The 14,548-nt window shown below is 42.0% G+C and overlaps 1 pseudogene; it reads right to left on the reverse strand.

Moving 5' to 3' along the window:
• Nucleotides 1–1,310: 1,310 nt before the first annotated feature.
• Nucleotides 1,311–5,586, reverse strand: LOC123289577 (olfactory receptor 10H3-like; annotated as a pseudogene).
• Nucleotides 5,587–14,548: the final 8,962 nt, after the last annotated feature.

Below are 14,548 nucleotides of genomic sequence, written 5' to 3' on the forward strand. Positions count from 1 at the left end.
CGGTTCCCACAGTGTCACCCCCAGACCACCAGCAGCATCACCTGGGGTCGTGTTAGAAATGCAGATCCTACACCCCCTTTCAGACCCTCTGGGGGGGGGGAACAGCAGTCTGTGACTTAACCAGCCCCCAGGTGACTGTGATGGGTCCCCACATTGCAGACTCGCACTGGCCTCACTCCTGCCACAGAGGACGCACTCAGCTGACCCCGCACTGCATCCCCGCACCTCCCTGGCTTTGTGACCCTGGACAAGTCCTGAACCTCATTGTGTCCCTTTCCTCAGTTAAAAACGGGGTGTAACCCAAAGGGCTGCCTGCTTCTTCTCGGGCCCCCTTTTTGAGGCAGAGCCAGCCTATGGACGCACATCCCCCCAATACCTGATTCTACAACACATGAAAGAGAAGTGGGTTTTCACTGGGGATTTTGAGGGAGTCGGGGAAGAAGATTTACATCGAGTACTCTAAGGCAAGCTTATAAACCTTATAACATGCCCGTTTCCTCCCTGCTCTTTCCTCCAGTGTCTTCACCAGTCACTGTCCCATCACCTCCCCTGGTTCCTGGTCAACTGGCAGCCATTGGGCGTTTCATCCTGCCCCTCCCGTTCCCCTCAATGCAGCCACCACTTCCTCATCCCTCTCTAGGTCTTTTCCCCATCTCTCTACACATTTCTTTTCTCACAAGGAGAAATTCAGATCCCCCCCTCCATCTGAAAGTTGCATCCTTAGAGCCTTTTCAGCTCAGCCAACAAAGGCAACTTATAGGAGGACAACCCCTTCCTTCTAAAATGTGACGAACTGAAAATGAAAGCTAATTTTCCCCATCAAAAATGCTTTCCATTCCTCAACACAACAGTCACGATGAGAAAGATGAAGTGTCTGAAGCACAGATCACAATCCATGGTATACAGCAGGTGCCGACTCACTGTGCTGTTTGTGTCATTGTTTTGAGTAGATCAAGCACCCCTCATTCACACATTCAAGACAAACCATGCACACAGGTTCCCAACACAGCAATGTGGGCATCCCGTCCTCCATGGTTAACCCACTCTCAGCACAGGGGACAGAAGGAAGTCGACACACCAGGCCGATCTTGGGGAAGCTGTCTCCCCCATGAATCCAGGAGGAATGAGGTCATCCAGCCTGGGGGAAAGGAGAGAAAACAGAGATCTAGAATTTACAGAGCACTTGCTGAGGGGGAGGAGGGGAATTCACAGACAGGAATCATCACAGTGAAGTGTAACTCTTCTCCTTTGACAAGTGGAAGACTGCAGTGCCTCCACCCGCCACATCCCCTGCCACAAAACCAGCCACTTCAGGAGTTCTGGGGAAAGAGTGTCCTGAGGAAGGGCTTCCTCATGGTGATCTTCAGATCCTGGTTCCTGAGGCTGAAAATGATCAGACTAAGAAAGAGGGTGAGGACTGTATAGGTGGTGGCCATCAGGGTGTCACTGTCCATAGAATGAGGGCCCTTGGGCTTGAGGTAGATGATGGTGGCAAAACCGTAGTGCACGACCACCACAGTGAGGTGGGACACACATGTGGAGAAGGTCTTGTGCCAGCCCTCAGCAGAGGGGATTCTCAAGATGGCGGCCATGATGAAGACATAGGAGAGGAAGATGAGGAACAAGCAGCCCATCAGAGCCATGACACACACCAGGATCACACCCAAGGTGACAGAGGATGTCTCCCTCCCACAGGACAACTTCAGGAGGCAAAGCACATGGCACCCAAAATGGTAGATCACATTAGACCCACAGAAGGTGAGGTGAAACACGATCAATGTCACCATCATCCCCATGACTGAACCACCAACCCAGGACCAGGACACAAGACAGACACAGCCTCAGGTGCCCATGAGCACATTGTAGCGCAGAGGGTGACAGATGGCCACGTAGCAGTCATAGCCCATGATCATGAGCAGGAAGGAGTGGGTGAATCCAAACATGAAGGAGAAGCATCTGGCTAGCACAGGCCACGAAGGTGATGGAGTGATGGGTGGAGAGCATGTCCACCAGCATGCGAGGGGTGACAGCCACAGTGAACAGAATCTCAGAGATGGAGAGGGCGCACAGGAAGAGGTACATGGGCGTGTGGAGGCTGCGCTCGCTCCAGATGGTGGCCATGATGAGCAGGTTCCCCAGCAGTGTGAACAGGTGCATGAGCAGGAAAAGCAGGAAGAAGGCAGGCAGGAGATGCTGGGGGAAGGTGGAGAGGCCAAGGAGGATGAATTCAGTCACCGTGCTCCAGTTCTGACCAGGCAAGGATGCTGCATCTGCTCAGATCAGAAACAGAATGAAGCACAGTCGTTAAAACATAGGCTCTAACACAATAATATGGCAATTCAAGAGCTCTATTCTATTGAACAATTTCCTCAACTTTTCTGGGTTTCATAGTCTTCATCAGTAAGACAGAGTAAATCATAACAGTGTTTCCCATTCAGTATTGTGATCAAGATAAAATGAGATCAGTATATTGAGTGCTTAAGGCATAGTTTGGTACTGGGTTTTTACTAAAAGTGACTGTAATATAGAAAAGCTCCCATGTTTGGAACCATTAAAACAGATGTAGATGGTCAGGGTCATATTCTCTTGAATAATGTGCAGTTCTAGAAAACATAGATTTGGATCTTGGGGATAAAAAATATTTTTATTCTGAGAGTCTTTGTCTTTTCATTGACTTTTTAAGCCATCTACATTTATTTTGATATTGCTTTAATGGTACTTATTTCTGCTGTCTTACTTCATATTTTGCATTGACTGTTCTAAAGGAGCTGAACGTAAAGTTTGAAAATGAAAGGATGGACAAGTATATGTCAGGCAAATATGTACCAAGTGAAAGCTGAGTCAGCAATCTTGAAACAGACAAAATGGATTTAAGGAAACAATAATGATACTGTCTCTATTACCATATGCCACTAAAAGGAACCAAGCTTCCCTGGAGAAATGGCCTGGGTATGGAAGCAAGCCTAGGATGTCTTGTCTCAGCCTGAGATGAAACTTTCACTGAGTTATGGGTCAATGTTAAAAGGATTTGGGAACCAGTTTGAAAATGTGCACAATTGGCCAAAGCTGATCATGTAAATGAATGATCATTGCACTTAGAATGGAGGATCAATTTAAATAACATCCTAAGCAGCAATCAGATAATCCAGAGGGTGGGATATTCCATAGAGCAATTGTTCTCGTCTCATCAGTACCAGAGTCACGAGAAGAATGAAGAGCAATTTAAGAGGCATGGCACCCAGATGCAGTGCAGGTACTAGATTACATCCTGATTTAGGTAAACTGGTGTAAACTATTGTTAAAGCTCTAAGAACACTTTGATTTCGGAATGAATAAATGGCTAAGATGAATAATATTAAGGGATTATTATCAATTTAGTTGATTTTACGTGTGATCTCGTTTTTTGGCTGTGAAGATAATATTCTTAGTTTGGATGCATGCAGAATTTCAAAATTCCACACACACACACACTCCAAGAGACAAAGAGGAATGGTTGCTTAAGTATAGAAGAACATTGTAGAAACCAGCATGAGTATCAATCATCTATATAACAGTATACCTGGATATTAAGTAGTAGATAATCATACAAATTCAGGGAAATAGATATCAATAGTAAGAGCTAAATCAATAATAGATAAAAAATTGTAGACATTTTAAGACAGTTCAGAAATGTCAGTTGGGAATTGTTAATTAAAATGCAATTACAATGTTCAGATTTTAGATATTGGATATATTTAGACCCTTAACAAAGGAAGATTAAACATTGATTTCAAGCACATAGAGGACGTTTTCAAAAACTGACTACAGTTTAACAGATAAAAATATCCCCTATCAATTTAAAAGTATAAATATTATATAGATTATAGTGCAGTAAACTAGAAATTGATAGAGAAGGAATAGCTTTATGACCAGCTAGATTTGGAAGCTGAAGTGATGATTAAATATTCTTCTGTTTCAACAGGAAAACACAAATCAAATGTAAAAATATTTACAGTTAAATGATTGAAGCATCAAAAGTCTAATTTTAACCTGAAAGAGTACTATGAAGGAAATACACAGCTTTAAATGTATTTATTAAAAAACCTTATGAAGAAAACAATCATGCTCAATAAAAGGAAAATCAGCTTATTGGAAAGATTAACAAGATAGAGAAAAAAGGGACAAGATGTCAACAGCAAAACTCAAAATTAACATTGGGAAATAACAACAAAAAATGGATATTTTTAAAATTAATAACAACAGTAAGAAAAATACAAGTTCGCAAGTTTGAAACAGTAGATGAGATAAATACAGTCTTAGAAAAATGTAAACTTTCAAAACTGGTGCAAGAAAAAATAGCAGCCCTGAATACTGAAATTAGTTTTAAAAAATTAAATGTCGGTGTTTTTACCTTCTACTTATGAGTGAGATCATACGGTATTTGACTTTCTCCCTCTGACTTATTTCACTCAGCATAATACCCTCAAGGTCCATCCATGTAGTCACAAATGGCTGGATTTCCTCATTTCTTGTGGCTGAGTAGTATTCCATGGTGTATAAATACCACATCTTCTTTATCCACTCATCCCTTGATGGGCACATAGCAATGGAAAATGGATAGGTGGTTACCATCGGGGTGGGGTGGGGGCAACAAAAGTGGTGATTAGGCTCACATGGGAGGAGATGGACTATGATTAGTTTTTGGGTGGTGAACATGATGTAATCTAACAGAATTCGGAATATATTATGATGTACATCCAAAAGCTATATAATGTTATAATCCAATGTTACTGCAATTTTAAAAAATAGCAATAAATTGAAAAAAAGCAAAAGAAGTTAAATGGTTAGTCACCACCTGTCCCTCCCCAATATTGTGGCCCCAGTGGATTTACAGGTGAGCTTTCAATGAAGATGAACTTCAATGAAGTTCATAAACTTTCAATGAAGATTTGGTGAGAATATTATATATGTTCTTCAAAAAGGAGAAAAAATATGTGAAAACTGCTCCACTCATTTCATGAGGTTAATGCAATCTTGATTCTAAAACCAGGTAGAATGTTTCTAAGAACAGAAATTCGTGCTTGCCCTATTCATGCAGATTTTAAAATCCATACTAAGACATCACCTAGTCAGATCCAGTGGTTTATGAAAAATAGTATATTACGATCAAGTGGTGTTGGCTTATCCTGTGAATGACAAGGGTGGTTGGGCATCAGAAAAGCTATCATGCAACTCATCATAAGAATAAAGAAATATAGAAAGAATAAAGAAAAATCGTATAATTATTTCAGTCAAGGAAGGAATATACTTTCTAAAAATCAAGTCCTGTTTGTGATTTTTCTGTGAGCCATAATTGACATACACACTGTACTAGTTTTAGGTGTACCACATAATCATTGGATATACGTACCTCTATTTAGGGTTTTTGAAAAAGTCTCTTTGCAACAGGTGTGGAAGGGGACTTTCCTAGCTAGATAAGGAAGATATCCCACAAATTTAGCAAAAATTCTACTAAAAGGGGAAACTTCAGAGGCAGCGTTTTAGGCTGAGGAGGAAGCAAGGTTACTCACTGTCTCTGCTGTTCTTCAGTGTGGAACCGACAGTCATGAGCGGTGAGAAAAAGAAAGAAGGAGCGTCAGGACTGGAAGGGAAGAACGTAATCACCCACCTGTAAAAGAGCAAAGGTCAGCATGTGGCACGTGACAACAACAGGAGAACACAATGCTGCAGAAGGCAGATCAATTCACAAGACTCATAGCCTTTCTCATGGTATTACACCAGGAATAATCATTCAACATACAGGATTTAAGTAAAAAGTAAGATAACATTTCCAAGAGCGACACAAACTGTGAAGAAACAGCCCTCAAGCATTTTGGTCTCCGGATCCTCCATGCTCAAAAGTTACTGAGGCCCCTAAAGACCTCTATCAGTTTTTACCCAATTAGACATTAAAACTGAGAATCTTCAAAAATATTTAGCTATTAGTACATTTAAAAGAGCAATATAGAGAGAAGATCCAAGATGGCGCCGTGAGTAGTCCTCTTTGTCTCTCGCCCTTCGAGTCTACAATTATTTGGACACTTATCCAGACAGCATCTCAGGACGTCTGAGACACCCACGCGACTATACATCGGAAGGCGGACGGACTTTCCTCCGGGAGGATGTGGAAATAGGTGAAAACTCTCCGACCCCGACTGGCAGCCTAGTACCCGCAAGCGGCTTTCTTCCAACGGACACCCCCAGAGGATCCACACACATCTAGGGCAGGAGCGAGAACACAACAGAGGAGCGACGGTGGAAACAGGTGACCAGAACCCTACCTAAACCCCCCGCAATTACTCCTAAACACAGAGGGAAACTTTGGAGTTGCACACCTGAGCCCGCGGGGAGAGTCTCTCCCCGCCATTGGCGGGGAGACCCAGCCTGGTGCTCGGGGCGCCCGGAGGGTCCCAGAGAGAGTCACGGAGGGCACGGAGGTCTCCCAGCTGCCGTTGCCTGCCCTGTGGGACTAGGGATTGCCGGAGATCTCGGAGAGGACCGGGGCTGGGGGAGCTTTCAAAGGCCGGTTCTGCGACCCGGAGGGGAAGCGCCAGAGCTCCGCCCGGGCAGCAGACAAAACTCTCTGTCTGCCATTAGCAGAGGGGCCACGCCCAGCATTCAGGGCTCCCGGGAGAAGCCCGGAGAGAAGCCCAGAGGGCGGGGCGACCCCCAGCTGCTGTTGCCTGCCCTGTGAGACTAGGGATTGCTGGAGATCTCGGAAAGGACTGGGGCTGGAGAGAGTTCCAGAGACCCAGCTTAGTAGCCTAGGGGGAAACCCTACAGGCTCACAGCAGCCTTAGGAAAAGCCTCTGCACAGCACCAGTAGAAGGCACCCAGCCGCCAGCCACAAGGCTGTAAGACCCCTGGGCAAAAGCAGCATAGCTAGGTGTACTAACCACAGACTGTAGAAGATGCCAATAGCTCTCCTGCTACCCATAGAGGACAAGTGAGATTTGGTGGGGGCCGACAGCAACGGAGCGACAAATATAAGTGATCCCACCCCTGGCCGCTGGAAAAGCCCATAACACCGTTGCAGACCCCAAGGAGAGAGCACATCTAGGTGGGCTGCAACAGTAGGCACCAGCAGCCTGAAGCCCCCCTGTGACGGCCCCCATGGCAGAGGAGGGAATCCAAAGGGCCACTGTGGCTACGAAGAGGGGCCCAGGCCCAGTTAGCAACTACGGACAGGGTTCCTGGTTGGTGAAGTATAAACAGCTGCTCCCCCCACCGCAGCAGCTGAAACAAGTGAAAGGAGCAACTAAACTCTATCTCCATGCGGAGGCACAAATCAACAACATCAAGCAATATGAAAAAATACATTAAATCTCCAGAACAGAAAGAAAGTAACAAATACACAGAAAACAATCCCAAAGAAAATGAGATATATAACCTAAATGATGATGACTTCAAAACAGCCATCATTAAGATTCTCAATGAGTTAAGAGAGAATTCTGACCGACAACTCAACGAGTTCAGGAGCTATGTCACAAAAGAGTTTGATACGATAAAGAAGAACCAAACAGAAATATTGGAAATGAAGAACACAATAGAGGAGATTAAGAAAAATCTAGATGCTCTGAACAGTAGGGCCGATAATATGGAGGAAAGAATTAGCAATTTGGAAGATGGCAATATAGAATTGTTGCAGGCAGAGGAGGAGAGAGAAGCAAGACTTAAAAGAAATGAAGAAACTCTCCGAGAATTATCAGACACAATTAGGAGATGCAACGTAAGGATGATAGGTATACCAGAGGGAGAAGAAAAGGAGAAAGGGGCAGAAAACCTATTCAAAGAAATAATGGCTGAGAACTTCCCAAATCTGGTGAGGGAGATGGATCTTCAGGTGACAGAAGCCAATAGATCTCCAAACTTTATCAATGCAAGAAGACCAACTCCACGGCATATAGTAGTGAAGCTAGCAAAAGTCAACGACAAGGAGAAAATATTAAGGACAGCCAGGCAAAAGAAACTAACCTACAAAGGAACCCCCATCAGGCTATCAGCAGATTTCTCAGCAGAAACTTTACAGGCTAGAAGAGAGTGGAATGATATATTCAAAAATCTGAAGGACAAAAACCTACAGCCGAGAATTCTCTACCCAGCAAAAATATCCTTCAAATACGATGGAGAAATAAAAACTTTCCCAGATAAACAAAAATTAAGGGAGTTCATTGCCACAAAACCTCCTCTTCAGGAAATCCTCAGGAAAACCCTCATTCCTGAAAAATCCAAAAAAGGAAAGGGGCTACAAAACCAAGAGCAGAGGAGATAAGTAGAAGGACAACAACAGAGAGTAGCAGCTCTACATCAGAACAGATTAAACCATGGGACGAGAAACAAAGGAAACTGAAGAAAACCAGAAAACAAGACACAAAATGGTAGTGGTAGGCCCCCACGTCTCAATAATCACTCTAAATGTAAATGGATTGAACTCCCCAATCAAAAGACAGAGAGTGGCAGGATGAATCAAAGAACAAGATCCAACAATATGCTGCCTCCAGGAATCACACCTCAGCCCCAAAGACAAACACAGACTCAGAGTGAAGGGATGGAGAACAATACTCCAAGCTAATAATGAACAAAAGAAAGCAGGTGTCGCTATACTAATATCAGACAAGGTAGATTTCAAAGCAAAACAGATAAAGAAAGATAAAGAGGGACAGTATATAATGATAAAAGGGACTCTCCACCAAGAAGACATAACACTTATAAATATATACGCACCCAACACAGGAGCACCAAAATTTGTAAAGCAACTCTTAATAGAACTAAAAGAAGACATCAACAACAATACAATAATAGTAGGGGACCTCAACACACCATTAACACCAATGGACAGAACATCCAGACAGAAAATCAACAAGGAAATAATAGAATTAAATGAAAAATTAGACCAGATGGACTTAATAGATATATATAGAACACTTCATCCAAAAACAGCAGGTTACACATTCTTCTCAAGTGCACATGGAACATTCTCAAGGATTGACCATATTTTGGGAACCAAAGCAAACATCAATAAATACAAGAGAGTTGAAATAATATCAAGCATCTTTTCTGATCATAACGCTATTAAACTAGAAATCAACTACAAGAAAAAAGCAGAGAAAGGTGCAAAAATGTGGAGACTAAACAACATGCTTCTCAACAAACAATGGATCATTGAAGAAATTAAAGAAGAAATCAAATATTATCTGGAGACTAATGAAAATGAGAACACGACATACCAAATCATTTGGGATGCAGCAAAAGCAGTCCTAAGAGGGAAATTCATCGCAATACAGGCTCACCTCACTAAACAAGAAAAAGCTCACGTAAGCAACCTCAAACGACACCTAACAGAACTAGAAAAAGAAGAACAAACAAAGCCCAGAGTCAGTAGAAGGAGGGAAATAATAAAAATAAGAGCAGAAATAAACGATATTGAAACAAAAAAGACAATAGAAAGGATCAATGAAACAAAGAGTTGGTTCTTCGAAAGAATTAACAAAATTGACAAACCCCTAGCCAGACTCACCAAGAAAAGAAGAGAGAAATCGCAAATTAATAAAATCAGGAATGACAGAGGAGAAATCACAACAGATACCAATGAAATACAAGAGATCATAAGAGAATACTATGAAAAACTATATGCCAACAAATTGAACAACCTGGAAGAAATGGACAAATTCCTAGACTCCTACAACCTCCCCAAACTGAATCAGGAAGAAATGGAGAATCTGAATAGACCAATCACAAGTAAGGAAATAGAAACGGTAATCAAAAACCTCCCCAAAAACAAGAGTCCAGGACCAGACGGCTTCTCTGGAGAATTCTACCAAACATTCAAAGAAGACTTAATACCTATTCTCCTCAAACTGTTCCAGAAAATTGAGAAAGATGGAGAACTCCCTAACACATTCTATGAAGCCAACATCACTCTGATCCCCAAACCTGACAAGGACAACACAAAGAAGGAGAACTACAGGCCGATATCACTGATGAACATAGATGCAAAAATGCTCAACAAAATTTTGGCAAACCGATTACAGCAATACATCAAAAAGATTATACACCATGATCAAGTGGGATTTATACCAGGGACACAGGGATGGTTCAACATCCGCAAGTCAATCAACGTGATACACTACATCAACAAAATGAAAAACAAAAACCACATGATCATCTCAATAGATGCAGAGAAAGCATTCCACAAGATCCAACACCCATTTATGATAAAAACCCTCAGTAAAATGGGTATAGAAGGAAAGTACCTCAACATAATAAAGGCCATATATGATAGACCCACAGCCAACATCATACTCAATGGACAAAAGCTGAAAGCCATCCCTCTGAGGACAGGAACAAGACAAGGGTGCCCACTTTCACCACTCCTATTCAACATAGTACTGGAGGTGCTGGCCAGAGCAATTCGGCAGGAAAAAGAAATAAAAGGAATCCAAATAGGTAACGAAGAAGTAAAACTCTCATTGTTTGCAGACGACATGATCTTATACATAGAAAACCCCAAAGAATCCTCAGAAAAACTATTAGAAATAATCAACAACTACAGCAAAGTAGCAGGGTATAAAATTAACGTGCATAAATCAGTAGCATTTCTATACACTAACAATAAACTAACAGAAAAAGAACTCAAGAACTCTATCCCATTCACAATCGCAACGAAAAGAATAAAATACCTTGGGATAAACTTAACCAAGGAAGTGAAGGATCTATACAATGAAAACTACAAGACTTTCTTTAAAGAAATAGGCGATGACATAAAGAGATGGAAAAACATTCCTTGCACATGGATTAGAAGAATAAACATAGTTAAAATGTCCATACTACCTAAAGCAATATACAGATTCAATGCAATCCCTATCAGAATCCCAAGAACATTCTTCACAGAAATTGAACAAACAATCCTAAAATTCATATGGGGGAACAAAAGACCGCGAATTGCTAAAGCAATCCTGAGCAAGAAAAACAAAGCCGGCGGAATCACAATCCCCGATTTCAAAACATACTACAAAGCTACAGTGATCAAAACAGCATGGTACTGGTACAAAAACAGGTCCACAGATCAATGGAACAGAATTGAAAGCCCAGAGATAAAACCACACATCTATGGACAGCTAATCTTCGACAAAGGAGCAGAGGGCCTACAATGGAGAAAAGAAAGTCTCTTCAACAAATGGTGCTGGGAAAACTGGACAGCCACATGCAAAAGATTGAAAATTGACCATTCTTTTTCACCACACACCAAAATAAACTCAAAAGGGATCAAAGACCTAAAGATTAGGCCTGAGACAATAAGTCTTTTGGAAGAGAATATAGGCAGTACACTCTTTGACATCAGTTTCAAAAGAATCTTTTTGGACACTGTAACTCCTCAGTTGAGGGAAACAATAGAAAGAATAAACAAATGGGACTTCATCAGACTAAAGAGCTTCTTCAAGGCAAGGGAAAACAGGATTGAAACAAAAAAACAGCTCACTAATTGGGAAAAAATATTTACAAGCCACTTATCCGACAAAGGGTTAATCTCCATAATATACAAAGAACTCACACTGCTTAACAACAAAAAAACAAACAACCCGATCAAAAAATGGGCAGAGGACATGAACAGACATTTCTCAAAAGAAGATATGAATATGGCCAATAGACACATGAAAAGATGTTCATCATCGCTAATCATCAGGGAAATGCAAATCAAAACTACACTAAGATATCACCTTACCCCCGTTAGATTGGCAAAAACATCCAAAACCAAGAACGACAAATGTTGGAGAGGTTGTGGAGAAAGAGGAACCCTCATACACTGTTGGTGGGAATGCAAACTGGTACAGCCACTATGGAAAACAGTATGGAGATTTCTCAAAAAGTTAAAAATAGAAATACCCTATGACCCAGTCATCCCATTACTGGGTATCTATCCTAAGAACCTGATATCAGATATCTCAAGAGTCCGTTGCACCCCTATGTTCATCGCAGCATTATTTACAATAGCCAAGACGTGGAACCAGCCTACATGCCCAGAAACTGATGATTGGATAAAGAAGATGTGGTATATATACACAATGGAATACTACTCAGCCATAAAAAAAGACAAAATTGGCCCATTCACAACAACGTGGATGGACCTCGAGGGCATTATGTTAAGCAAAATAAGTCAGTCAGAGAAAGACGAACTCTATATGACTCCACTCATAGGTGGAAATTAGTATATTGATAAGGAGATCTGATCGGTGGTTACCAGGGAAAAGGGGTGGTGGGGGGAGGGTACGGAGGGGGAAGTGGTGTACCCACAACATGACTAACAAAAATGTACAACTGAAATCTCACAAGGTTGTAATCTATCATAACATTAATAAAAAAAATAAATAAATAAAAAAATAAAAGAGCAATATACACTTATTTCACGTTAATACAAGTAACATGCTTTTAGGAGAGTACATGTTAAAAAACATTTAGTGAGAAGAGTGGCCTTGTTTTACATTTTTGAAACATGTCCAATGTCTGAGTTGAGAGGAGACAACCTGATCATTTTATCTGCTTCTCATTCGGTCTGTGGCAGTATGTTCTTCCAGGCAACGATATGACAAAACCCATCCTCAGATGTAAGTGGAAAAGGAAGGGACTGTGGACCCCAGGGTTCCTCATATCACACTTTGTCATCCTTTGTTATAAAATGTATAGGAATTAACCCAAAGCTTGCAATACCTCCAAATACAGAAAATTTAACTACTAGTAAAAATGTAGGTGATCTGAATACATGAAAACCTGCCTACACTCTTGGATGGGATGAGCTAGTGTGGTTATGATGTCAGTTGTTCCCCAAATTATGTCATTGGTGCAAACGCACTTCCAATTCCCGTGAACTGACTGGAAATTTAACACTATCGAAATTTCCTTCTGAAAAACAAAAATAGGGCAAAACTATACTAACTTTCTAAAATGACTAATTGGGGACATCAGTGTCATGGCAGAGTGAGCTTGCCTGGGACTCTCTCCCCTCCAACATACAACAAAAAGGAGCAACCATATTTGAACAGAAAATGCCCTAAAAGCACAGGAATCCTTAGACAGTCACAGCAGCCAAATGATGGGGGGCGGAGACGCGGGAGCCCCCCTCAGAGGAGCTGGAATGTGCTAAGAGAGACTTCACTCCCTCCCCTAAAGACTGCAATCGTCCTGCAGAAGGAGCTGTGAGGGAAGGATCAGGGGAGGGGTCACATGCCTGCAGAACCTCCCAGGACTCCCTAAGGTCCTTGCAGCATAGAGGGAAGCCCTCTAACCTGGCAAAAGCTATTGCGTGGGGTGACCTCATCAAGCCAAGACGCCAGGAGACCAGATAGCTGAGCTGATCAGGAAACCAGGGACTGTGCACAAAGGAAAATGCACCCCGCCAACCCTTGCTATTCTGCGCCATCTCAGCTGAAGGCATAGGGCTCAGAATATGTGGCTCTCAACCCCCATCCAGTGGCGATAGGCTATAACTGCCACCGAATAATATCAAAATGGGAAAAACCCACCCTTCCAGCATCCAACCGTTCATCAAAACTCCAGACCAGAGAGAAAACAAATATTCAGAATTCTGTCCTGAGGAGTCAGAAATGAGTAAACTAAACAACAATGAAATTCAGAATAGCTATCATCAAAAAACTCAATGAGGTAAAAGAGAATATAGAGAAATAATTCAATGAGTTCAGGAGCTACATCACAAAAGAGATTGACACTATAAAGAAGAATCAGTCAGAAATACTAGAGATGAAGGGCTCAATGGAAGAGGTAAAACAAAATACAGATTCCCCAAATGCTTGTGTGGACACCACAGAGGAGCAAATCAGGATAATTGAAGGTAGACATGTTGACAGGGCCAGCCTCATGGCCGAGTGGTTAAGTTCGCATGCTCCACTGTGGTGGCCCAGGGTTTGGATCCTGGGCGTGGACATGGCACCGCTCCTCAGGCCCCATTGAGGCGGCGTCTCATATGCCACAACTAGAAGGACCTACAACTAAGATGTACAACTATGTACCAGGGGGGATTTGGGGAGATAAAGCAGAAAAAAAATATATAGGCATGTTGAATTGTTCCAGACAGAGCAGGAGAGAGAACTGAGACTAAAAAGAAATGAAAAATGTCTCCAAGAAATATCTGACTCAATGAAGAAATGCAACATAAGAATTATAGGTATCCAAGAAGATGAGGAGAAGGAGAATGGAGCAGAAAGTTTGTTCACAGAAATAATAGCAGAGAGCTTCCCAAATCTAGGGAATGAGAGGGAAATGTGTGTGGAGGAAGATTTCAGATCTTCTCAATTTGTCAATGTAAAAAGACCTACTTCAAGGCATATAGTAGTAAAACTGGCAAAAGTGAGTGACAGAGAAAGAATAGTCAGGGCAGCAAGGCAGAAGAAAATAACCTGCAAAGCAGCCCTTATCAGACTTTTGGAACATTTCTCTGCAGAAACCTTACAAACTAGGAGAGAATGGAATGACATATTCTAAAGTTTGAAAGATAAAAATCTTCAGCCAGGAACACTCT

Source organism: Equus asinus, chromosome 10 (assembly GCF_041296235.1).
Source record: "Equus asinus isolate D_3611 breed Donkey chromosome 10, EquAss-T2T_v2, whole genome shotgun sequence".
Taxonomy (NCBI): Eukaryota; Metazoa; Chordata; class Mammalia; order Perissodactyla; family Equidae; genus Equus; species Equus asinus.